Source organism: Haliaeetus leucocephalus, unplaced genomic scaffold, assembly GCF_000737465.1.
Source record: "Haliaeetus leucocephalus isolate CR32 unplaced genomic scaffold, Haliaeetus_leucocephalus-4.0 Scaffold450, whole genome shotgun sequence".
NCBI classification, from domain to species: Eukaryota; Metazoa; Chordata; class Aves; order Accipitriformes; family Accipitridae; genus Haliaeetus; species Haliaeetus leucocephalus.
This window is the reverse complement of record NW_010972886.1, coordinates 11,931,043-11,958,435: the sequence shown is the minus strand read 5'-3', so window position 1 is coordinate 11,958,435 and position 27,393 is coordinate 11,931,043. Positions and strand designations below refer to the sequence as shown.

At 38.2% G+C, this 27,393-nt stretch overlaps 1 protein-coding gene across 1 annotated transcript in view; it reads left to right on the top strand.

Annotated features, from left to right (window-relative positions):
* Positions 1-27,393, top strand: part of MACROD2 (MACRO domain containing 2) — an 896,045-nt gene that overhangs the window by 152,461 nt on the left and 716,191 nt on the right. The gene's annotated exons all lie outside the window — the stretch shown is intronic.

Here is a 27,393-nt window from a genome sequence, read left to right as displayed (position 1 = left end):
AAAACATGGCAGGTTTAAGATTATGGTTTCCCTCTTTACGCCTAAATACCCTTTGGGCAGAACGGTGTGGGTCCTTACTCTCAAACCCTGTTTTTGCCCAGCACTCGATTTTGTCAGGTGGGTACAATTGTCGTGAGAAGTGTGTGTGGAGCTGCATCATTTTCAGTTCCAATCTTTGTCAGCAGCCATACATGATAGTGGGGAGTGTGTATATTTAGGCTATTAGTGAGTGAATGAGTAGAGAAAGCTTTTGTTCAGAACTCATCTGGATGCTGCAGCTATCGTCAGCTCTTCAGAGTTGCAGATGAGAGTGCCCCGGCAGCGGGTGGTTGAACCAGCTGTAGTATATACATAGCTATACACTGTATACCTGTGCGCTGTAAACATTTCTCCCACAGTTCTTGCTGCTACTCAATGTGATGAGCTCTGCTGCTCTGTCACCTGCTGCTGCTACACTGCTGATCTGCCCAAGCCATGTTGTTTCTCTTCAAAGAGTTCCATGCCTTCCCTCCCCATGCTCATCTCTTGTGATTTCCAGCAAAGAACTCAAAACCATCATCAGGTGATTTTTTTGGGGCAAGCACACTTCTTTGGTATTCATACATTGGTTATCTAACAGATGTGTCCTGCTCAGAGGACTGTGCAGCAGTATGCCATGAATGCCCACTCAATTCTTAAACATACTTCTTCCACTGGATTTAAGATCACCTGAGGACGCCAAAGGGATAATAACAGGAGGAGAAAAAACCCCACCCTAATTCTAGTTTAATAAATACTGGACTTCTATACAGTTTAAAAAATGTTTATAAATATTACAACATTTCATTAATACGCATACACGTTTTAAGAAGGCATTACTTAACCATTTGAAACCTGGTAGTTGCCAAGCTAGTGAAGATTACCCAGTTGGGGAATTCACCGGAGGGATATGTCTGATTTGAATTTTTAAAAAATATTTTCTTAATATTAGTTTCACAAGTAAGAAAGTTAACCTTCTTGTGCTCCCCTTGATTGACTCTTATGTAGTGCACAAGCCAAAAGATTCCGGTGTTGTTTTTAGTATGGTAACGCATAGGTTGTCAGTACTCTGAATGACAGGAGGAAAAGGTGATTGTCCTTGAAGCTTTGAGAGCTAGAACCTACTTAGCAAGCATCCTACCTAGAAGATATTCTTTCCTTTGTCAAGTACCATGTTTCATTTTGTAAATGGAATGTAACTACGATGGCCCATGTCTCGTTGGCTTTCCCTTGAGATAGAAAATACAAAATCCTACAACTTTCCGGAAGCATTTCATTGTCCCATGCACTGATACTAAAGACTGTATAAATGATGGCTGTTTAATTGTTGGATAACTGACATTGCCGTGCTACTAAAGGATGTCCTCTGTTGAGGAGAGAAAACTATGCTTTCTGACCTTAACAATTTAACGGATTACCGTACAAATCAACTTAATTTAAGGAAGTTAAAAAGAATACAGTCGTAAAAGCTCTGCAGTCCAAGGAGTGAAGTTTAACTTTAATGGTAGCCTGAACTGTGATAGCTGGATCATGTTAGTTTATGTTTAGGTGCTAGTTAACAGCATGATCTTGACAAAATGATTTTATTGTTTCCCAAAACTTATTTAACTGTTGTCTGTGGTTGGTAAGCCGCTCTTTTGATGATTCAGTGAACTGTCACAATGGTCCATCTTGTCTCTGTATATTTTTTTTCTTATTTTCCCATGCCATCTTCTAAGGCCATGTTAGCACAGAGAAGATCAGCAACAGATTAAGTGCTGATTATGGGTAACCAGCTGTAGACTAGGACATGATCCAGCAAACCACTAAGCATGGACCTTGTTTCATTGACGTCAGTGGTGACTATATGGATTCTTAAAGGTGAACATATGCTTTGGTGCTTTAGTGAATCAGTCTGCAAGGATATTTGTAAGTTAATGTCAGGACTGTCATGAAGAGAAAAAAGGTGGCTTTTTCTTAGCAGTGCTTCTTCGGTGGTGTCCAGCAGAGCTTTTTGGAGACATCACCTGGAAATTATTTCAGGTTTTATTATGGGGGGAAAATCTGACATATTTTCCTGCAGATAAGATTCATGATTCCAGTCTGACTTGACTCAAAATTTAGGAAGAGATGCCTGTATCTAGCTTGGACAAATGCTGCTTTGTCCTCTGTTGAGTTTGTCAAATTATTATGTGAAAAGTTTAGAGGCCTGTGAGAGAGTTTCATGCTGTTTGTGGTTGGACCCATGCTTCTTCTGTAAAAAGAAATAAGACTCTCTCCAAAATACATAGCTAGTCCTCTGAAACAATTATTTCTCATGGTATCAAATTTCATTCTTATACTCTTGTAACATAACGCAGAATATTTTCTATATGCTTATAGCATGTTTGTTAAAAGGAAGCATTCTCCTATTTAAAGGTTGGTGTTGGTGTTTCTGAATTTGTTTGTGCACTGGGTAGTTGAGGTAGGCCACCTAGCTCTTCTACTGTCAAAATGTGTGATTCTTCTTTAGACCTGAGAAGGTCAGGGGAAAATAATCCCCTGTTCTCATTGCCTTCCTGGCTGCTGTTTGAATATGTTAGAGTTTGCTGTGAGCTTAGATATAGCCTGGTTCTTGAAATAACATACGCAGGTTAATTAAACACCAGAGAAAGAAAAATGGTGCTCATTGTATTGGTATCACTTCAGTCTTTAGTTTATTGTGGATATGAAGTTAAAACTCTAGTATCAAAGAGTGTTCTAAAAATACGTGTAAGTTAAATTATTTAATATAATTTTCTTTTATTAATGTCATACTTATATTAGTATTGCCTAAGTTGTCTGATTTTGTTTCACAGTAGCAATAAAGAAATTTATGTGTGAGTTGATATAGAAAGGATTATTCAAAGCATAAGGATTAAAAATAGATTCCTTCTCAAATGTTTTTAAGAACCCAGACCATATATATTTTACACAATACTTCAGTAGCATATCCCCTTTTGTAAGAGAATTTTTAAATAAATTAGGATCATCCTGATTTCTTCTGTTTAAAAAAATAAATATTAACACAACTGTGTAGCATTTTAAAAATACAAAATTCAAATGTCTGAAATCAAGATAGCTGTAATGTTGCCACATATTACAGATGTTAGTATGCAAATACATTAAAACAAGAGAATTACACTTTTAAACTGAAATGTATTGGTTTGAATATTATTTGAAGGTAGTGCAGAAATAGAATAGTGCATGATCCATCACATGGTTGGCTGTAATGGCTGCAATTTTTTTCATTATCAGTTCAGTATTGGGAAACTGCAGGGTCCTAGAAAGTTACGGCTTTACGAAAACAGAGTGTTTTGTCTTGCTTTAATGTCTTATGAGAAATGGTTATGCTGATGACTTAACTGCTTTGAAGATTCCGCAGTTCTTCTCTCAAGACTAATACTCTTAAAGACCAGATTTCAAGAAGAGGTGCATCAGCTTACGTGAGGGCTGCTTTATAACTACTAAGACTGAAAAGTCAAGTCAGTAACCTGAAAGAGAAGCGTAAAATGGTATGAAGAGGCTATTCTGTATATAAGAAACAATCTTGATATTAAGCTTGTATGGCCTATATAAAACCCATAGCTTCTTAGGATAGTGGTGCTTTTGTGCTTTGATAAAACAGCGTTACTATAGTGAGTTAATCTTATAAAGTGGACTTTTTGAAACAGCACTTGAAAAAGCCACATAAAGAGAATCCAGGTGAAGATGTTGAGTTAAATTTTGGGTTTCTTTTTGCCATTCAAGTTGAGGATGGCAATTAATGCAGTCTTCTTGATCTTTTTGCATTTAGTCATTCAGCATAAAGCATGAAGCTCTCAATTCAAGCCTCCATACAGCGAGTGATTGCTTCCTACTATGCTGAATAGGGCTGTTTCTGAACTGCGACTGTATCTAATCAGCAGAGAGTGGGCTGACTTCACACCAGTCATTGAAAACACATTTTCATAAGGCTTCTTTGCTGATAAATATCCAACCAGAATTCTCTTACATGTTGTAGTATGCATTGCTATTGAGAAATGTTTAGAAATGCATGTATAACACCAACCGTACAAATACAGGTTTGTAATACTTCTTAGCATATTCATTATGAATTCTTGAAATGTTAAGTTATCTCTGTCCTACAGTATATCTGTGCTGAGCAAACCGTGGCTGGGGGCCAAATCCATTTTACAGCTATCCAAAACAGTCTTGTGACCAATCAGTCAAGTTTCCACTTACAAAATGCCCATAGTGTAAGCACCTAAGGCACTGTGCAATCCATGCTAAAATAAATACAATATACTATCTCTGAATAGTGAAGTCAGGTGAAATTAGACATGTGCCTCTGAGGTTGTAGCAGATAAAGGAATCCGGTTCTGTAGGAGGAGATGATTAACACGTGGCACAAATGCACACAACTTGTAAGGCAGTCGCACTTTAGAGAAGTGAATGGAAAATTGATTGAGTGTCTGAAGGGAATGAAAGGATAGTGAATAAGAAGGTTTTATAAATGGGACACAATCAAGCCACTGAAACTTCTGCAAATTAATGTTTAGTTCCGCGGAGAAGGCTATCCTCTCTTCTATCACAATCACAACTCCATGAGCTTCAATTATTTCTAAGATTTACCTGCTGTTTGGTCAGGGGCATTGACTATAAGAGTGGACAGCCCTCAGGCTTATCAGATTTTGCAGTAAGAGTACTGTGTATTGGCAAAATGTGCAATTTGGCAGTGTCTCTAAAAAAAAAAAAAGGAAAAGAATGAGATGAATGTCATGAATGAGAAACATTCAAAAACAAAGTGTGTGAGGGGTAACCTACAGTCTGAAGTCGGTCTGGGTACTGTGGTTTATTTAAGAACGAATGAGATTAAAGGCTTTATCCTGTTTGATGAACTTGCACATGCATTGCACCCTCCCAGCGTAACCTTCACTAGGTATCCTGAAGGGAGAAGATTTAGATCACGTAAAGAATCACCGTCAAAGATATTAGCAAAAGATGATTTTAATGTGAATTTGTAAAAAGTGTGACTTAACAAAGTTTGATGGTAAGGTTCACTGTATTACTTACTACATGGAGGAAATATACAGAGGAAAATTGAGTTAGGATTGATTTAGAATGATTTACACAGAGACTGGAGATGGAAAAGTGTAAGGGAGACCCTCCTGTTGAGTCATGAGGTTCAGCATGGAACCCCTTGGTTTCTAAACTCCTGATGAAGCTTAGGTGCAGCTAGATCCAATCTTAGTCCCAGAGCTGGTCAACGGTTTATGTCTAATGGAATTAATACAAGGGTAAGGAAAACCTCCCATTGAGTCATGGGGTTCAGGATGGACCCCCTTGCTTTCTAAACTCCATCTCAGAGAGGAGTCTAGGTGCAGCTGGATCCAAACTTAGTCTCAGACTTGGACAACAGTTTATGCCTGGGATAAAGGGATACAAAGGGTAAGGAAAATCTCCTGTTAAATTACTATGCAAATTTGTCAGGGAATGAGTGATTATGGATCCTATACGACTTTGATGTAGCAGCAATTTAAGATTTATTAACACTATTACAGTAAATCACAAGATTAGATTATATGATTTTTAACAGTACTTAATCATCAGCCACCTATCGGGGTGATTTAATAAAGTTTGCTATCAGCGCTACAAAGTTTCATAAATCAAATCGCACATGCACACAAACACACACAGATGTAGAGGTGAACCTATAACAGAGATTCTTCACTCTTGGCCAACTATAGTAAATTATTGGTACCAAATGATCTCTAAAAACCTTGTGAAATCGAATTGTAGTGAATTACTCATTGTTCTCCCTTGTCAGCATTTGTCAGCAGATGATCTTTGAGCCCTCTTCTTCAAGCCCCCCATTTTCCTGGTCTAACTGTCCCATGTGCAGAAGGGTAATGTGTGGTCACCCTCCTAGTCTGTGGTTCTGTCTCATGTCCATGCCAGCTGCAGCTAGCAAGTAGCAGGTTTGTGTTTGAGCATTCAAAAGTTCAATTTTGCTCCTCCCAATTACCTGCCGCCCATCAGCTTTCGCAATTTAAGTTACTTTTTTTTTTTTTTGCCAACAACACCCCAGCACTCGGCTATTAGTAGACTGCTTGTGCAGCTATGAGCATCCAGCCGCTCTGTGTGTTACAGCAGTAATGATTGAAAGAAAGCGGTGTTTTTCGAGAAGTGTTGAAATGGTTTAGACAGTGCGGATTTTATTCTAATGCATGAATCCAGTATTTAACAGGCAGGTAGAAAAAATTGCTTCCTGTTCTGCTAATCCTTGGCTGGATAATTGACAGCCTTCTGGAACTTCATTTCTAGCCTTTTCAGCTTTTGTTGATAAAGATGCAAAAAAGACAGACATGTACAAAAGGACTGTATATAGCGTATAATTCATTTTGTGGAGCTAGAACATCTAGCTGAATGTGCCATTGATTTACCCTGGCACTAATTCCTGGTGAGTAGCTCATTTTGAAAGTAGCTACAAGTTGGCATATTTGCAGGAGCATTGAATTCTGGCATGCAGTCACTGTTGTATTAAAAACATGATGTGCAGGGAGTCTGGAGAGCCTTTGAAAGTGAGATATCAATAGAAGCTGAGTTACATTGTTATTCTCAGTACATACAGCGTAAAAAACCCAGAGTAAGCTATGTATGTTACCAGTAGTGTGCAGTTTGTGGCATGGATTTTTCCTGCAAAATGTGTTAGTGGTGTTGTGTTTATTAAAAAATGGTACTCAAAGCCACTTTAAAGTCCATATGGTATCTGTTTTGATTGCCCTAATAACAATAGGATAATTATGGGTATTATATCTTTATAGGATTGAATGTGCAACAAACATTGCTTGTGAGCAGCAAGTTTTCATAAGGGCTGACAGCTGTTTTAGAACGAAAATTATAGCTTATTTATTGTGTGTATACATTTGAGCTGGGCAAAAAATAGCAAAAGAATGAAATCTGCAAAAGAACTATTTCTTGCTAAGTGTTATTTTGCAATGAAAAAGCTAGTTGTATACTAATGAACAATAAGAATGCGTTGGTTGGAAAGAACATATTTCTGTAAAATAAGATGTTTCAAAAGGGTGCCTCTAGCTGCAGAATCTACCGAGTATCAAGGGTTTTTTTCCCTTTTCTTGGAGGGAGAAGGGGAAGATGAGAAGTGGGAGCTCCTTCAGAATTGGAAAACTTTGCTCAGTAGTGGAAACTTGTAGTGGAAAACATTGAACTAAAAGAGATGACTAATCATCACCTCTGTAAAGCGGGGTGGTTATAGCCCTGATGAGAACAGAGGGGAGAGAAGGAAGGAGTTGTTGAAGGTTCATCACATTTTGCATGAACCTTGTAATGGAAAGTCTCAGCACTCCAGTCTGACAGGGACAGCGCTGACCTGCAAGCAGCGGCCCTTGTACGATTACCCCAAGCATTAGGTATGAGACTGAGCTGAGTTAAAGGATTGGTTGCAAGAAGGTTAACTCTGGACTAGGGTTCTCTTTTCCGTGCTTTTTCTAAGTCTATGCCTGTCTGAAGGAGTGGTGAGTACCACTCAGAAATTTCAGCTACCTCAAGCCTTCTACAGGCTGTAATCTTGATGTTGGAAATGATGGCAAGGTCTTTAGGATAGGTTACAAACAAACGTATTTTAAGAAGGAGTATTTTAATTGAAAGTTAGCTTTATACTGGTATTTACTTGTCTGAGAAATCTGTATCACTTACAGGTTTTAGGAACTTGTTGTAGGTTACAGAAAATCCAAAGTTTTAGCTTGCTCACTGTTATTGCAGAGACTGTCACCCTCTCACAGAATTGAAGACATGCGAGGTGGGAACTTGTAAAGCTGTATTGAGAAGGCTGGGATAGGAGAGGAATTCAGATGGGTGTCTTCATTGCTGCAGATGAGCTAGAGTGTGGTTTCTAAGAAGGGGGAAAAAAAAAGTACATGCAATACAGCCTAACAGACAGTTCGTAGCAAGGCTTTTAAAGCATTAAAATTCAGACACAACTACTGTACTAACACAGACCAGGGCTCTTGCATATACAGAAAGGAACTTTGGTTCTGTGTGAAGGATCTTGGCACAAAAAGAGTTTTCAAAATACTGTGAGGTTGTTAAAAACTGGTTCCCCAGCATAAATTAATATAAAATTTCTGGTGTGCGCTGTGAGCGAGTGTCCCATTGGCTGCATCTCACTGAGATCTAAAACTAGGAGTAAGAGTGACAGCTCAGACTTACTCTGCGGTGATATTCTGACAAAGCTGTTGGACAAATTCCCTGTAACAGAGGATAAAGGATGATCAGATATGAACTAGGCTACAAAAAGCAACTTCTTCAATTCTGAAAATCTGGAATGCTGTGAGGGAAAAATAATCCTGAACAGAAATTCTGTATGATCCCTGTTTAGGTTGTGTATCACGTTGCTGTAGGTAATGTGTCTGTGGACACAGTGGATGAAGGCCCGTTGCCTAGAAGGCTGCATATATTATAAATTCTATATTACTTTATTCTATATACTATATTCTGTATAAAGAAAACCAAAGAGGAGTGATGGGGAAAAGGAGAATTCAGGGAGCAGGAAGGTTTTGAGTTGCTTGGAGGCATCATTGCTGGCAAGGCCTCAGAGGTCAGGCTCAGGCTGCATTCACATCTTAGGTTTTATCCAGATTTTAACTGTCTTAATGCCTCACTGGCATTTGTATGCAACTGAGTGCAATGGGTGTCTTGGTTTTGAGGAGCTTTTCTGAGGGCTGCAGCTATGCAAAGTGAAGGTGAAGGCCTGTAGAAGATGGGGTGCGTAGCCATTTGCACAGGCAGAGGTATCTTAAAAAGCCCTTCCCTGAGCTGCTTACTCCTGTGGCTCTGCTGCTGCTTGGCTCCTGCCGGGATCTGCCGGGATCCCCCGGGACTGTGCACAGAGCAAGCAAATCCTCGGGAGTCTCCGGCTGCGCACTGCCGGTGCCTTCGTGTCATGAGAACAAGCGTCTGCTTTGAAATCCGGTGGTGGAGAGTTTATGTGCTCTGACAATTGACATGGGCAGCAGAGAGATCTCTCTTCTGTATGGAACAGATTTTTCCAGATGGAGTTGTGGAAAGACGTACCGTATGATGGCTTGCTTTGAAAATACATCATAAACTCAGAACTCTTCCCGACTTTGTGAAAAAACCAACAACAAAAAACCAAAAAACCCCCCAAAAACCCCAACCCAAACCCCAAAACAAACCACCAAAAAACCCCCACTTGTTTTTTGTTTTTTTGTTTTGTTTTGTTTTTGTTTTTTTTTTTTCTTTTCAGGATCATTGTAAACATAGTGGTATGCCAAATCCTTTGAATGGCAAATACTGGCAGACTGTATCATATCTCTTTTGTGATAGAAATTATTGTCAACAGTGTGAAAATGTGATGTTGACTATTTATGCAGTGATAGTTGTGTTTAAGCAGCTTTAAATTGTATAAACCTTGTTAATCTCTCTGAAAAACCATTATAAAATGCAGTGGAGTTTAATGATCTTGGGTTTTATTCTGTGGCTGCATCATTTTTTATTTTTTTATTTTTACCAATGCTATGAAATGGTTGCTGGTCTCATAATTTTATGGAAATGCTTTGTAAAATAATAACCATGATACTCAGTTTTGTCTATAGTCTCTGAAGTAATTTAGAGCAAAGTTTTAAAAAAGATTTTGCAGATTGCCAGAGCTCATTACCTAGTGCATTGAATTACAGATGGAAAGAAATGCTGTAGTGGGTTAATACGAGTATAATGGCTGATCCTACTGGGACCAGGCTGCAGTATCTTTAAAAAATGTGTACATCCTAAGTATAATAGAAATGTAATTTTGAGGCCATACTCATTCCAGTGTTGGCACTTGTTTGGAAATTATTCTACTAAATTCCGGAATGCTTTGCATAGAAATGCAACAAATAAGGTTACATTAGACAGGAAAAGTGATTATTTTTGTCTTCAACAGTAACATGAACAGGTTTTCCAGCGGCATGGAAGCCCGTTTGCAATTTAAAAAACTGAAGGACTGCTTTTCCTTTAGGAAATTGCTGTGTGGTCAAAAACTTGAGGTTCTGATGGAAAAAAAATATTGGAGCTGACGGGGAATTTTTGCTGGGGGGGGGGAATCTCTTCTAGCATGAAAAGTTTGGATCTGAAACAGCTTCCTAGTTCTGATTTTTGCTAACTGAAACTTGTATTAAAATATATATATATAGAACAAAATGTTACACTGAAACTAAAAAAGTAAAAAGCTTTTTCTTTTTCCAGAAATGAGTTGCAGAAACTTGTGACTGTGTTTTGGCTTTTTTCCACTTCAGAATATGAAGGTGGTTTAGATGTGGAATATTTGGTGTAATAGAAAATATAATTCCAACTGAAATCTAGTCTCTGCAAAGCAGTCAGATAAACTGTTGTAATTTGATTTTGATTTTTTTAATTTCAGACTTTGTAAGGTGCACCTTACAAAATGTCATAGAAGCATCTGCTGATTGGATGTTATAATTAGCACTTGAGGCAATAAATTGTGTTACTTAAAGAAGTTTTGGATTCTAAGCAAAATAATGTATTTCTAAGATTATATGACAGGTTTGCTGGATTCTACCAACATTGGTTTGGCACTATTAATATTCAAGAGTACTTTGTCTGTCCTGATTTCCCAATTTAGGAGTTACTCCAACACGTTATAACTACTGCTACTGCACTGTTGCTGTTTGTCTTTCCTTTGCATGAAGCTGGTATTTGTGAGTGAATGAGCCGTCTATTGTGATGAATCCTTTGAAGAATTAAATTAGGAAACAGTCAATCTTTCAGAGTTATTTTTAATGATGGAACTGACTCAAGGAAGAAAAAAAATCTTGCTGATTACATCTGTCCAAATTTTGTAGGTGTGTAATGTCATTCATTAGGCTGATACAGGGTTTCCACTTCAGCCGGAAGACCTTTCACTTAACTGGACATTGAATCTACTATGAGTAAAGACTCAACAGGTCTGTAATTAAACAAGTGTAATGCTGCACTCTCTTTTGCCTTCTTGGCATAGTCATCTGCATCTGAGACTCATCTGCAAACTCTGTGGTGGTGAAAATGGGCTGAAACGTGCAGTGTGACACAGCAACCCTTTATGCCAACAGGAAAGCACATGCAATAGGATCAGACCAGACTATACTGAAAAAACCCAATATTGCATCTGTAGTAAGAGACCCTTGCACTGAGCTAGGATCATTTCCAAAGTGATTCATTATTCTTCCATATTTTTTTATTAAGTCCCAAAAATTACAGGGGAAGTTTATATTATATAAATTGTACTGGTTTTCAGAAATCAGTTTTCAGGTGAGTATTCTGGTACCAAAGCTTGTCTGCTCTTAAATTTGGGAGTGTGACATGGACAGTTTTGGTAGAACATGAAGAATTACATAGCTGTACTATACCACACATACCAGAAGGGATTTGCACTGAAATGCTGGTAACCACAAAGAGCAGAGAATCTTCCTCCACCAATTTCCATTGCCAGAGATGGTCCAACATGGATTTCAATGCAAGAGTGCCTGCTTGACATGATAGAAGCTGAGTTTTGGTTTTTGCCTTTGTGGCTTGAGATCAAATCAACACTGTCTTGTCCTCAAGAAATAGATATTGCAAAAAAAAAAAAGTGCAGTATAAAATTATCCATTTGGCTTTGTTTACTTTCAGTTGAATGCCAAAAGTAAAACTTTAAAACGGTTGATCATTTAATGATCAGAATAATCAGTTGAGTTGAAATAGCATGCTTTTAAATCTAAACTGTTTAGGCCAGAAAGGAACTTGAAAATAAAACAACATCAGAATCTTAATGTTTTTGCAGACAAACACCTGCATATTCCCACTGAGTAATACTGCTACTTAAATATTCTTTGCTCTTCTGGTTCTGTATCTGCCTGTGATCTTCGGGATGATTCCTTGGAGATCAAGGAGTCAAGCCGACCAACACAAATATAAAAGTGTTGACAGCAGAGGAGAAATCTGCTGCTTTGCAATCTTAATCTTGGGTTTGTCTGAGTTTCAGCATTGTGCAAGCAGCTGAAGGACTGGGGGTATGACCACTGTTTGCTTTTTTGTTTTCTGAACATAACATTCATGTTGAAAGTAGAAAACCATATCTTAAACTAGTGTAGTCCTTTTGTAATTCTTATTTTTTCTTGCTGGTTGATTAGACGGTATTAGTTTGACTCATAATATTAATTCTAATAATTAACCTGTTTGTTTCTGTTTCTTATTTGTCCAGTCAGTGATTGGAATATTTTTGCTTCGAAAAAGAATGTGGATGCTGTCAATAGAAATGCATTTTTTAATTGTGCTCATCACCTTGACTTTGCCAGAGAGGCTGATAGCCCTTAAACATTGGGGGAAGACAAATCACCATAGTCTTTTTTCAATAGACAAAACAAAGAACCTTGTTTTCTTACAGATGACTATACAGAATATTTAATATAATCTAAATAAATTGCCTATTGAGAGCAGCAGCAATGCATGAAGAAGAGTTGTACAGATTAAAAGATATTTATAAAAAGTAATATTTTCTAATGAAAAGTATTTGTCTTCATATGTTATTCTGCAAGTCTGATGTTCAAAAATTTGGTATGAATATTCAAGTAAGGTTCTTTAATATGCTGAAATGATATGTATATAAAAGTCTTACCTCATATTTGCCGGCCGAGATTTGTTTTCTGCAATGGGAAAATAACAGGAGTTTTCTTAATTAAGTAACGTTTTGTTTGGAATACATTCTTATTCAAATTCATTTGTTTTCATTCTGTCATCAGTTAATAGAGTTGAGTTGCATACCTGTATGCCAAGATGATCTGGTCAAAATGCTGTGACTTGTAAAGTCTTTTTGTTATAAGTATATTCCAGCCAACTTTATCTCTTTTATTCTCATCAGAATCAAATTATAGCAATACTTGCTTTACCCAAGATCGTCTGTTCCTCAAGAGCCCTTCAGCATTACTTTTACTATTACCTAAAAATACTAATGAATTTAAAAATACTAAAAGCAGAATTTAAGCTGATTACATTTAGTGCCTTTTTCTTCTGTAGGTGACACAGGCTCACTCATCTTTCTTTAAATCGAGCATTTCTGGAGGTTTTTCCATTTGCACACTTTGCATGTGATGCCTTCCAGGATAAGGCCCATGCCACTGAAGGTTTGTCATATTAGTAAAGAAAAAGCAAACTCTTATGTCAAAGCTGAAGCTGGAAAGGATGTAAAAAGGTCACTAATGTATTTGCTATAAATAAGGCGCACAGCAAAAAAGTCTTATTTACAGAAGGTCAGTGGCTATCTCGTTCCTGTCTAATTTTGGGTGGGGATTTACAAATTGATGTGAATGCTCCCCACTGAGTTTCCTTTTTCTGTTGCCTTTGTATTTTATTTTGGTTGTGAATTACAATATATTGTGGAAATCCCTGTTTACAGTCCCCCTCAAACCTTTTGAAGGGGTCTAAAATTGACCACTTAAAATCAGTAATGAGTTTGTGAATGATGGACAAAAATAAGTGATTTGATTATTCAGTTGTGAATGACTTAAAGGATTCTTTTGGGGGTTGAGACTTTAAATAGAACTGTACAAAGTACAAAACTGTTTTTCACTGACTTTACTTAGCAAAACAAAAAGAGGCGAGGGTCAGAAGTGATTATTGTATTCTTTAAACACAACCTGGCTTTTTGTTTTCCTGCCCCTGTGAAAAATCCATTTGCTTCTAACTATCCCAGATGATAACCTAAGGTTTGGCAAAATTGCTTTGCCTGGACTAGAGGTGACTGCTGCTGTCTTAACATGGTTGACAATTGAAACAATGTGTGGCCTAGGAGAGGTGGAGCAGAGAACATGGAAGCCCCACTGGGGAGAGTGAGTGACTTCTTTGCATCTCTGGAAGAAACCAGAGAGATTCATGCTGCAGGAGACTTTCTTGTTGGAAAACTTAGAGGCTGTCTCTGAAGATAAAACAAATATGAAAGAGGTTATGAAGTGAACAGACAAAACCAGCAGTAGCACGTTTCCAGGATGAGGTGGCACTTCTCAAATGTTGTGAAGGTGCTCAAGAATGAAGAAGGTGAATTACTAATGGTGTAAATGGTTGGCTAAAACAGTTTTGGTGTTTTAAGGTGGCAGATGTAACGTCATTATCTTGAACACTGCATTGGGAAAGCTGAGGACTGCAAGCCTGCAAGCTTTGTAAGTTCTCAGCAAGTTATTAAAAAGTGTAATAAAACCTAAAACTTCTAACACCTGTATAAATAGAGTTAGCGCCAGGTTTGGAGCATGTGAAAGCCAGGCTTTCTATGCAGTGGGTACTAAGCTTGTGAAACTTGTTGCCAAAGGGTATCGCAGGTGCTTATGGTTTAAAGAGAGGCTGGATGAGTTCATGGACAAGAAAGCCACTTAGGATTATTTAGAAACTACAGCCAACTGAGGAATTCCCTAAGCTGAAAGCTTATGTAGTATTAGGAAGAATAACCGTATTCGGGAATATTGTGCTTGATTATCCTGTTCTCATACTTTTTCTTGGTCATCTTTTCATGACGTCTGTTAGAAGTGGGGTCTCAGGCTAGGTGAATCTTTGCTTTGAAATAGCACTGCAGTTCTCGTGGTCTTTTCTTCCAGAACACCATCTGCCACGTATGAAAGGCTAGTTACAAAAATAAACCAGCAAATGGCAGAAAACGTAGTCTATTAGAAAAACCCCGTGGTGATATGCAGGAGGAGGTCAGTAGACCAGTCATGTATCCATCATGTGGTCTCACTGTACTCCTCTCTTTCTCTCTGCAGAACGACTCTTGAGTTACCAACAAGAGGGCAAAGAAATGCTCGAAGGAAGATTAAGGCAGGGCCTCTGAGTTTGTGCTTGTCTGGAGAGTTGAAAGGAATTACACAGTCTGTTTCTTATCCCATGCTCTGGCTTACAGTACAGAAGGCATGGGGGGGAAAGTCTGGAGGGGAGTGGGAGGTCAAATAATAGTATTTGATTTTGTTTAGCGACTTGCATTCCTTGCTTCTGATTACCTATCATTAGCCCCTGAGTTTGTGCATCACTGCTCTCTGTGCTCTATGAGAGCGTTAGCTCTTTCTTTGGGGTTGGGGTTACTCTCTGTTCACTTCCCAGGCTGGTGTACAGAAAGGGGAGGAAGAGGTGGTTCTCCTGAGGGCAGGACCTTTCAGATCTTGTTTTGCTCCTTCCCTATGAAGTGGCAGGCTGTCTTTTTTTGCTGAGATTAGCGGGCACAAGCTTGTCAGCAGGAGTGCTCATTTCCTGGAAGCAGGACGTGGAAAAGGCAGCTGCAGGGGGGGCAAGATAAAACACGATCCAGTAAGAAGTTGTATCTAAAAAGAAAAGTGGACTTCAAACTCTCTGTGAGCCTCCATGTTACTGCAAAATAAGCCTTACTGAAAAGTATCAAGCATGCTTACCGAATCATCCTTTTGAGAATAAATGGCACATGTACCCTCATTTTTACTTCAGTTAGTCGCCTCATGATACTGGCCCTCTGTCTTGGAGGACTTGAATTTCTAGAACCAGGCTAGGTATTGATTTCCTTACCTGTCGTCTTGCAAGAAGTGGCTGTATTTTGGATCTTTTTATTTTTCAGTTCCTGAGGCTGTAAATCAGGGAAGTGTTGTATGGAAGTGGAAGTGTGGAGGTCTTTAACTTCCACTTGTCCAGCCATTGGAGTATTAAAATAGTAAGATTAGGAAACATCCTATTAAACTTCCCATGTTACATTTATATGACTTTGCAAATTTTGAGGTCATATTAAATTAGAATTTTTACAGAACCTGCGAAGAATCCACACTTCATTGTACAGGCACAGTGCAGTGTGATCTGGTCCTTACACTAGAGAAATGCATGTCTAAATAAGCAGGATGGGGAGAGGGTGGGAAGTAGACTGCAGATTGTATTCAGCTCCTCACCATATTGAATTAGGTGAGCAAGCATTCTGTTCGGGGCTGCTGCATCATGGAGGCATCATATAGTGCTCCAGTGGCAGTTGCAGAGGATGAAAATGTCATCTGCTTTGTGCATAGATGCTGTCACAGGGGTCTCCTCTTGGTGGAAGAGCAGGCAATACACTTGCACTTAGAAGGCTGTGATTCTTTTAATTTTAAGCATTAGGTTTGGGTGGGGGTTTTTCCACATCAATTTTTGGCAGTCTGTTAGGATCAATAAGTTGTTTAGACCTCTAGTTAGTGACAGAGGAAGCAGCAGCATTCAGTCTGACACAGGCAATTAGGTATTTTATTTTCAGGATCAGAAAGGCAGGGTTGCTTCAGAAGAAAAAAATCAGAGGAGAAATATGATTACTGGTGAAGCCTAGATAACGCTTGTAATATTTAAGATAGATATATGCTTGGACAACGACTTGTATTGCAACGATTTATGAATTTATGATTGTTTGTAGAGATGGGTTATAAGCAGGGTTACAATATTTTATGTTCTTAATTACAACTGATAGTGCTGAAGCCAACAGCAAAAAATAGTGTGATGGAAAAACAAGTAATTAGGGTCTTAAAACAAAACCCAAACCCAACCCTCTCCAGAGGCAATATTGTTAACAATTTATCCATTGTTACGGAGTGTGGATTCAGTTTTTAGTCCATAATAAAAGATGCTGAAATAGACTTCCTAGAATTGTGTCTGTGAATAATCATCCTCAGTGCATGTTGAAGTATGGCGGAATATCTGTTTGTAAAAACTGCTCATTCTCTGGCAGTCGGTGTTTACTCATTTTAATTAGAGAGAATTTAAGATTGACTGGCATGTTTTCCGTATCGTATGTTGAAGTTTAGAAAAATCTTAACTGTTTATGTGCATAAATAACACTTTTTAATGTCTGTCTTTCTAATTTCTGAACTTCGCTTGTGATAATCCTGAGATTTCCTCAGCAAAGTTTCCACTGAATGTGACAGAACTTGGTTGAAAACTCATTTAGCGACTCTTAAATATTGAGTCACTTGAAGTTAATTGATTACCTGTAGGCACCTGCATTGGAATTCACTGTCTAGTTTTATGTATGTACATTATGTTAATAAGAACAGAATACTTCTTAAATAACATTTGACAATACTTTTAAATAGCTTTTTACCAATGTTACGGGCATAACTTCTGGAACATATCCTTCATTGCATCCAGGATCGCAGGTGTGGGTGAAGGGAGGAGTACCTGCCTTGGAGCAGGAAGTTTTATCTCTCCATGTCAAAGGAGAAAGAAAAGACACAAATTAAAAAAAACCCCAAAGTATGGAGCAGGCAGTTTCCTAGGAAGGCTGCTGTGGCTGTTGAGATAAAGATGCTTGCCAGTTCTTAGAAGTTATATTCACTTTTGAATCACCTGGATTGTGATAGGATCCTTATTTGGTTAAGCAATCTGAAGAAACTGGAATAAAAGGCCTTCACTGCATTTTCACCTAAATCCCTCATCTAAATTAAAAAAAAGATATTATTTTGGCCCATGAGTTGGGTTTTTTTTTTCCTGGAAAAGTGGGCCTAGCCAGTTGTGCACCTGAGCACCTCTTCCTTAGCCTGATGTAGTCAACAAGCATGTTTTTCATTGACAGCAAGGATGAGGCAGTGTGATAGCATTAAGAGAAATGGTCGTTAACCTTCTACTCCTTTCAGAGGTAGTGGTTTTGAAATTCATAGCCTTTAAAGTCATGCTTTTTGAGAGTCAAGACATCAGCCAGGAATTCATCCAGCTAATGCTTTCTGTTGTTTGTGGTTTTATTCGGGAAGTACCTTGCTTTGCTTTTGCTTCCCAGTTGTTTAACCTTTGTTTCAAACGAATGGGGTTTCATTGCTGTTGCCAGATGTAAGAGGCATCTTTTTGTGTTTGTTAAATTGGCAATGATGAAATGCTTTAAGTGCTTCAGAGGTTTCCCCTTTTTACAATAACAACAACTTCATAGCTACAGCTGAACTTTTTAAGCTTTTTTCTAGCAGTTTTAGCACTCAGGTGAAAATCATTCAAGCTTGTTCTGTGTTCTGTATATGTGACTAAACCTTGTGCGTTTGGGTGCAGGAGAATGAGCTGAAGGCTGGGTGGAGCTTTGGCTTACATTTTCTTCATGGCTTATTCCTCATTATCACTCTTAATAGCTCTGAACATATTCGTGTTTCAGTGGCGAGGGTGGCTGAGATTGCCATGTTTTGCTATGTAAAATAAAGCAGGAGAAAACAGGACGAAGAAGTGAATTTGCCAGTAATTTGTCTTTTTAGTTTTGAGATGCTCTGATCACCTTTTCCACGTCCTGCTCCCCAATGGGCAGCACGCAAACCATGTTGATGGAACAAATTACCATTAGAGAGTAGTGCTGAGGAAGGACTAAACTCTGGTAAAAGAATTACTTGGGCCTCAAAATCCTGCACAGAGCAAACATGCCAAACGCCGTGTAAACACAACTTCTGTATTCTCCATTGTGTTGTGGTTAATTGGTGAGAGTTGATAGCGCTGTGGAGAGCAGGAGTTAGCGCGCACTGTTCTGTGACTGGCCTGTCAGTGACTGGAAAGCCGTGCGGTGAGCAGTGGCACATGTCATGAAATACCGAGTTTTTCCCCGTTTGTGTAAGCTGTTTCCATTCTGTTTCATTTTTCTCACAAGTGGCATTTTGAAAGCATCGTGTTTTGTGACAAGTATCTGAACAATTTTATTTCTGGATGATTTATTTAAGGGAAAAATATCTTTATTCTACCCATTGTAGAAAAAAATAGCTGATACATGTCCACCCACTAAAACTACTTTGGTGGATTTGAACTGAGCCCCCTGAGAACTTTCTGTTCAGGATAGACTGCCTCTCCCATAATCACGATCCATAAGCTCCTCTTAGTAAGAGCTGCTCATGTTTTCCTTCAGAAGAGCTTCTGGGTTCTTGAATACCCAAGCTCTGCTGACATCCACCAAGCAGATCTGCTGTGGCATTTGGAAGTAGTCTGGAGTGGCTGACGATACCATATTCCTACCTGGAGCTAAACTGTGCATGCCATTTTCTGCGGAGTTTGATCTGCACTATTAAGTGCTCAGTATTTTCTTTACCTTCATATTTCAGAACTGTTATACAGAATTATTTTTCAAATATGATTGTTCATTCTCTGCTTTCCAGATGACATATTATGGTGTTAAATTTCTGGTTTAAACATCACTTGTGATCTTAACAGCACACAGTTACAGAACCCAACTTCACCCCTGAGGAGTTCCAGTAGAGCAGGTGGCAGGATACTGGGAGATTAATTTATGTCGTAAAGCCTCCAATTCAGTTGTTAATTCAGGTTTCCGCTCGCTACTTCTGTGGGTAGAAAGTAGATGTTGCCATTGCTATTCCTTCATGAAAATACAAGATAAAAATAAGACAAATGGTCATAAGAAAAAAACCTTTTATCTAAAGCTTTAATCTAAATATTAGGTTTCAGTTAATGGTAGGAGAAGGGTTGTTGTTCAACCTACTACAGTTGAAATGCAATTGCCATATAGGATTTTGCTGTTTTATTTGTTGTTAATCGCATAAACAAGTGGAAGAAAGGATGGGGGGAGTAAAGTTAATTTGAGAAGAGATAAGTCTTCTGAGACAAATCTTAAATCTTGCTGAACCAGGGAGGTTAAAGTAGTACTCACTGAGCACTAAATTTAACCTTTTGAGTATTTATTTCCTGTAGGCTGATTAAATTGTCTAGTCTCAAGGGAGCAAGTTTTTTCACATTGTGATAATGATTGGTATTCAATATCCAATTTAGGTTGTTTGTTTAATAATTCAATCTTCGTGATGAATCTTGGTAAGTTAAACTTTTTGCATATACATCTGAGTTGTAGTTGAAAAAAAGGCTTAATATCTAATCTTAATAGTGCATATATACATTTATCTTACATACTTCCGTTTTTAATAAATAGTATGATTCTGCAAGACATTTGTTTAGTTTCATAATTACATTGCCAACGTTTATGAGACACCAAGGGACAAACTTCAAATGATCGATATGGTGTCCAGTAAAATTTTCTTAAGAGCTTTGTTTCTGAGAGGAAAAAATTACCATAATGCATATGAAAGGATAATGGCTATTCTTCAATCAAGATGCTTCCTGGTCTCACGTGACCTTTTAAGTCCCAAGCTATCAGTTGAGGTTTTCGAGTTAGCAGCTACATTCTCTCTCAAGAGAAAGCCCTGATAAATTAATTTGAATCTGTATTTTTCTTGACCACCCAGGGATGTGTTGTAGGTATCTTTCATGAATGATGACTCTGAAAGATGGAAAGCAGTTGGGAAGTTGCAGGCAGTATTTATTGGGGCAATGAAAAAAGGGTTATTATCTTGAATGTCGGTGTTGCTTGGATGAAGCCTGCTTTAGGCATTTACATCTAATAGGTGCTTGTTTACATATTTGCCTTCTTTCTAACTCAAGTCACTTTAATCCGGTTACTGGAAATGGTATGTGCTGAAACTGAAAGGCAAAATGTCATACTGCAGCCGAAAGCTGGATAGCAAATGGTAAGGTGGCAGCCTGATGGAGAAGCAGATGAAGCAGAGGGGTGTAGAAGAACAAACTGGTTAGGCAACATAGACCTGGGGGGGGTGGGGTGGAGAAAGCAGCTGAGAGAGGAACTGAAGAAGAAGGAAGCACCTGGTAGAGGATGTGGTTCTGAGAAAATGCGTAGAGCCTTGGAAAGAGAGGAGAAATGTAGGGATTAGGTGAGGGGGAGGAAACCATGAGTGGGACTTGAGAGGCATGAGCACTGAAATGGGATGGCTGTCCTCTGAAAGAAAATCTTGGAGACAAATAGTGCTTGTTGGCCCTGATAACAGTGTCTCTTTTGGGCTCAAGATTATGTCTTCGCTCCGGAGTAGCGGTTCCCAAAGGGTTGCTTTCAGTTAAGTACTGTGGTATTTTGGGCACAACTGTGTTTATTTAAACACGTGCAGTCATGGAAGCATGAAATGGTCACATAAGACAATCCCTTGCAGCAGTCTGAGGCCAGGTAGAAGTAATGAGTAATGTGAAAGTACAGCTGCTAACTTTAAGTTTATAGAAGCTGACTTAAACTTGTGTTTTGGGATGAAAACCTGGTCTGAATCAGTCTCTGATGTATTTCCACTTACTTGTGATGGTATCTGCTGAGTGCTTGAGTTTTCCCGCTGTACCTGCTGTGCGTCTCTGCTAAGGGCTCGCTTCATTTCCAACTGTGGATTTCTGCTTAAGAGTATTACTGTGGGTGAAAACCTGGACTTTTCTACTCTGTTGTTTGACTGTATTGTACCGAAGTGAAAATGCTGACATGCTCCCAAACTGCAGTAACCTTTTACTCTTCAAGATTTTGAAAATTGATATTGGTTGTCCCTTACTGTCCTGCAGAGTGCATATTTCCAGCTCTGAATATGCATGATGTGAATGCTGTAAAGCTTATAGGTCAAATGCTGTTTCTGAACCTAAAGAAGGATATTCACTAAAGCTAACTAGATCCATCATACAATCGGTGGAAAGAGGGAGATTGCTCCACAGGACGAGAGTTCAGTGGCTACATCCACCGTGTGCTCCAACTTGCTTTCTAGAAGGACTGATGACTATACAGGGAACCAAGGAGAGCAGTACATTATGCTAAAATGATTATTTGTGAACACCCTTTGAAATGTCTTAGTCCAAACACTGTCATTTACAAATTCCCCATTTGCTTTCCACTCATGTGGCTTCAGCAGCATTGGTTAAAGTTGGCTGGTTTAGCAAACATTTTTTGTCATTATGTGTATTTGCTATTACATTCTTCAAGTGTAAATCATGGAAAAGTAAAAGCATTAAGCGGTCGAATAGTAATAAAAATATCTCAGCCTGATGTTCTAGAAATATATATATACAGCCATTTACAAAAAGAGAATAAAATGGAAGAAAGAAGAAAGGAGTATCAGTTGGGAAACATCTTATGTGTTCCTGGCAGTTTTTAAAGCTGCTATAAGTTTTAGTAGTTCTGTTTTTCAGCAAAAGAAACTAATATTTTTTCAATTTAATGAATTTAATAAGTAGGTGATATTAAACAGAATTTTTAGTTACAGCTTTTCTTTAAATGCAGCTGAGTAAATGCTCAAAGTATTTCTTGTTTAACAAAATAAAAGCTGATAATTTAGCTTTTAAAAATATTCCTTTGGGATGTCGAGAGTTTTCTTATAGTTTCTAGACTTCAAGAAGGTGTCCCATGAGTAAACAATAATTTGCATCTTTTCTCATGGATTTTGTTCCTTCTGGTGAGCTTTTTAAACGATTTGTTAAAGTGGTATGTGTGATTCTTTTTCACTGTATTTTTTTAACAGAATGCTTTCACATGTTGAGTACAATACTGTTCATAAATGGTCATCGTCCATTACTAAATAGATGATGTTAATAGAGGATTCTTAATGCATTCACTAAGCATCTTAATTAAGATTGGTAAAACCTGGTTTATACCTTGGGAAATAATGCAAGATTCAGTTCCAGCTTATTGGCTCTTGACCAACCCTGCTTAAAGCTGCTGGCCATCAGAGTCTTATGCCTCCCATGCCTGTAGTTAGGGTTTACCTGTTTAATATGATTTTGATGACAATTCTAATGAAATTTCATATATGGAATAATACTTTTACACCATGGCAACGATATCAAAACATTACTGCTCTTCCTGCACTCATATTCTTTTACTGGCCAGAAAAATGGTTTGTGACTAGGGACTCTGAGAGACTTGTGAAAGCAGAGAACTGGTTTTTGTTGGAGTTAGGTTATTTTTTTCCACCACTTGATCTATAGGCTCAGTGTAGGTCAAAAGTCCCAAGACAGAAAGTATGCATATATTAAAATTAACTAGAACTTCCCCTAACTAAATAAGCAAACTCCCCAAATAACCCAGCTTTGACAGAAAGATACGTGGAACTTTCTTCTCCTCTTCTCAATAGTAGCTCTACAGTTCTCTCTCGTAGCAGGTTAAATTGAGCCCACAGGGGTCATTGGGACACTTTTCCCTAGAAAGGTTGTAAAAACACCTACTTTCCTCTAACGATAGACGCCATTTCTAAAAGCATAAAACCTCTTGGGCTCAGGAGCCAAAAGCATAACTGGAAGCTTGGTTTCTAAAAGCGCAGTTCAGGGCAGATCAGCATTTGCTGAGTCCCGCACCGGGCTGTTGCAGCAGATCTTCAACGGCATCGCTCATCCCTTCCCACCTCCTACGGGGTAGCTGGGCTGGGCTGCTCCCAGCGAGGGTGCTGGGTACGGAGACCCACGGAAATTAGCTGACAGCATGAATAACTGGCTGGAGGGGGAAGGTCAAATCATCTGATAACTGGGGCTTCTAGTACTTTCCAGCAGTAACTGCAAGAGGTATTAATTTTGTCTGTCAAAACAGACTAAAGCAGTACTTAGGAGCTGAAGATTATTCACTTAAATTATGAAAAGGCTAAAGTTACAGTGATGGATGTTTCGAAGGATGCAAGAGGGGACTAAAGTTATATTTAAATATGAATCCACTGTGAAGCTGTCATAACATCCCTTACAATAAAAAGTGAAATTGCTGAGCTGCAAGATTTGTTTTCTGAAACTATACTTAGGTCATATCCAGTCTTCTCCTTCTACGGTATTTCTCAGATTAGGGAATTTAATCTTTTAAAGTCTGGCTGTTTAGTCGGTACTGACCCTCATGGTGGTTGTGGCATGAGAGCCTTCCATGCAGCTCTGAGTTTTGGCTGGGTCCCAAGGGAGGTCTGTTGGTTGCATGAAAGGGGCTTGAACCTCCACATGGACATCCTCTGGAATTACTGATTTTGAAGAACAGGAAATACAGGTTAAGTGCATTTATTCTTCTCAAGAGTCCTTTGGGTCCACCAATGGTTGAATTTACCTTTATGAAAGTATGTTTTGCGTGCTGGATATAATGCATTTCAAATCTCAGCTTCAATGAGATGGCAGTGATAGAGTATATATTAATATCCTCTCTGTTATAAAACTAATATGGACTGTTTCATTTCTAGTTCAGCTTTTTTTTCGTTCATTTTAAAACACTATATTAGGTGCTTCAAACAAATATGGTTTTGTTCTTTTGAAGATTAATTTGGAAATTGTAATGGTGGAACTTATCATCTGATTGCATTAATAACAACTGACTTCATCCTGCCATATGAGATGCAGTCAGTGTGGGTCTCAATAGAATTTTCTTCAATTTGTTACAGAAAGGTACCCATGATGATGATGATAGTGGTATCCCACAATAACATGTACAACTAATTTTTGTGTTGTTTCTTGTAGGACCTATTACAGCTTTTATAACCATAATTCTTGTAAAAAGTCTCTCACAGAAACATTTCAAGAGGTGTACTTAGAATTTGTAATGTGAATTGACAATATAGATACATTGGTGTATCTTCTGAGGGGAAAAAAAATAGAGACGGCTTTTTGGCAAATCTTTTGTCACAATCTTAGCCTTTATTTGCTTCCTTGTGATTAATGTTTTGTATTTCTTTGTTGGGTTTCTTTCTTTTTTGTGGTTTTTTTGGTCCTCTGGTCCTCTCTTCTTACTCTGTGTTTTAATTTGATCTCACAGAGGAAAACCAAATTTTATCACGAATGGAGCAGGCAAAAAAGCCATCAGCTAGTAGGGAGTTACTGCTAATAGATCCATGCTTCTGGAATATTTACATTCTTTCCCCATTTTATTCAGTGGTGGTTTTATTAGCGCTTCAAAAGTCAGAACCTTCAGGATTTGCAAGGTACTTCTCTACAGCTTTCCCCATCTTCTAAGAGAAGAAAAGTCTAGGAAAAAGCTTGGGTAAAAGACTGGGTAAAATATACTCTTCAGTGTTTATGATAAAGCAATTGGGAGTGGGTAAGGATACATGAGGACATCTAAAGCTTTGCTTGAGGTGTATTGTCCTATTAGATATACGTGATCCCACTAACACTACTGCCTTTTAAATGTTCGAAGCCAGGTATTTTTGAACAAAGCTTGTGAATAAGTGACTTGCATTTACCGCAAGTATGAGGATTCTCCACCCTGGGAGTTTATATCTTGATATCCTTGATTAGATAGTCCCTTCAGGAGAGCACTGTAGACACAGATACAGGCTTGGTGTGTTTGCTCATCAAGATACTACTGCTTTCTGCAGTTCTTTACAAACTGAGGAGATTTTTAAAGACTTTATGGCTACAGACGTCTTGGCACAGGAGGAGACCTTGTGAAAAGTGTGTGTGTTGTCTTGCAACAAAGTGGTCTTTTTTTAAAAGACATGACATATTTCTCTAAGAGCATGCATGTTTTGCCTTTTAGTAAATTTTATGTAGTTCACCTTTCCATGTTTCTGTGCAGATTCCAGGATGCTAAGTACTGCTATGGTATGCTCCACTCCCCCCACAATTACCATTATTAAAAGATTGGTGAACACAGTTAGTTAAAAACTTGTCTTGGATTTCACAAGTTTCCTTTTTGGAAGAGGATTACAATTTTTGTCTGTGGCAGCCAGAATTTCTTTTTTCTGCAGTGCATATTATAAAATACAAAGCTGGCTGATTGGTGAATTCAGCAAAAATAAAATAATTTGTTCCAATATGTTTAGACTTTTAAGTGCTGGTATCTCCCTTACTAGCATCAATCCGTGCTTTATGGCAGTTGGTTTTCCACTTTTGACAGTGACCACAGTGTCTTCCAGTAAGAGTCATCTGCATACTCCTACCCCTGTCTTGTACAGATGAGGTGGCTTTGTGGTATTAGTAGAATGTAAACTAGCAGTTGAAATGGGATTACTGGAATTAGTCATCTGGATGGAGAAGATTCAAATTGGCCTTGATTGAGGTCCTTACAATTATGAAGTAGACAGTAAAGCCATTATGGTCAAAGAGGAAAAATTATAAAAAGAAATTAAGATGCAATGGAAAATGAAAGAACGGATTTTTTTTTTTTATGTTTTGTGTATTTAAAAAGAAAAAAAGGCATGATATTACCTTGTATTTTTCTGATCAGCATGGAAGTTTCCTTGTGGCAAGAGATAAGAGAAACGTACCATGAAATAATTACTTTTTAAAAAGGGAATTTCATAGCACTAAGAAATGCTTTTGCTGTGGAAATCAAGTGGAGGAAAACACGCATACTTATTCTTTCAAAATATTTCTATATAACTCTCTGTGTGTGCCTAACAGACTTGTTTAAGAGACCTTTCATCTCAGTATCTTTATGTCATATAAAATAGAGCATTTCAATGAGCAGCTTATACTTTTTCTTCTGCTTCTTTTCTGTTTTAGGGAATCTTTCCTTTGTGTCTCAATCCTGGACTTCTTTCTTAGGATCCATTCTCCTCCTGGTGTTATTCTTCAGTTTGCTTTCCACCAGAGTGTTTTTCTACACTTAAGACTTTTATCTCCATGTTTTCCCTTGACTTCTCCTCCCTTAGTGTGGACTAATAAAACAATTTTGGTTTAGAGCATGGCAAGAAAAGAGTGTGACTCCTAGCCTAATTTTCTCTCCATGTGCATGGACAGTTCTTCAGCGTGTGAATTATTAGCTTCTTTCTTTTGGTGGGAAAGAGAGAATTAAACCATCCTGGGTGGTACATGTTTTGCTTTTCCATTGCTCTGTGCAGCAAGCATTTGACCAAAAGACTGAGTAGGACATACAGTTTAAGACTCAGTGGAGCTACATAGGTCCTGTGTAATCAAGTCTTTGTAATACTGAAGTAATAAATTCTTCCCCCAATCTCACACCTTGGAAGTAGTCTGAACTGAGTTTTATTCTTGGCCTGTGGCTTGCCATTTCCACCTCCTCAGTCTGATAGCTGTTGTCTAAGGAATCATAGAATTTGTCTTTATTTTCGGTCATTTCCTCTCCCTCATGTACAGTATCAAACTGTTGCCACCCGGTATTCTTGTGCTACCACGTGTAGCTTTTCTCCTTTGTTCTGATGTAAGAAGTAAGGTTTTTTTTAATTGTAATTTTCAGTAATTAAACTGATTAGAATTAAACTGGTGGGGAAACTGCATTTGATTACACAGGCAATACAGAGGAGGTAAAACTCATCTAACTAGGTTCCTTTCCAGCCTTTAGGCCTTTAATAGCTAAGTTAATTTCCTAGAGGAATATGGGCTGATTGAAGGAAAAACTATAATCATTAATTGCAGTAGATTTAATTTGTTTGAAGTATAAAGAAAAGACTGTCTGAGACTTCAGGGGAAGAAAAGAGCCGTGCTCCTGTGCAGTCACTTATTCCAGCCACAGTAGTATGGTTTTTGCTGCCTTTAATAAATTGTGGTAAAATTTTTGGACTGTTTGTGGGTTTTATATGTATTGGTAAGAGTGATATTCTTAGATCACAACATTATCAGAGATAAATTAACAGGACAACTCTTCCTGCAAATCATGACCATAAACTTACACTATGTATTTAGTAG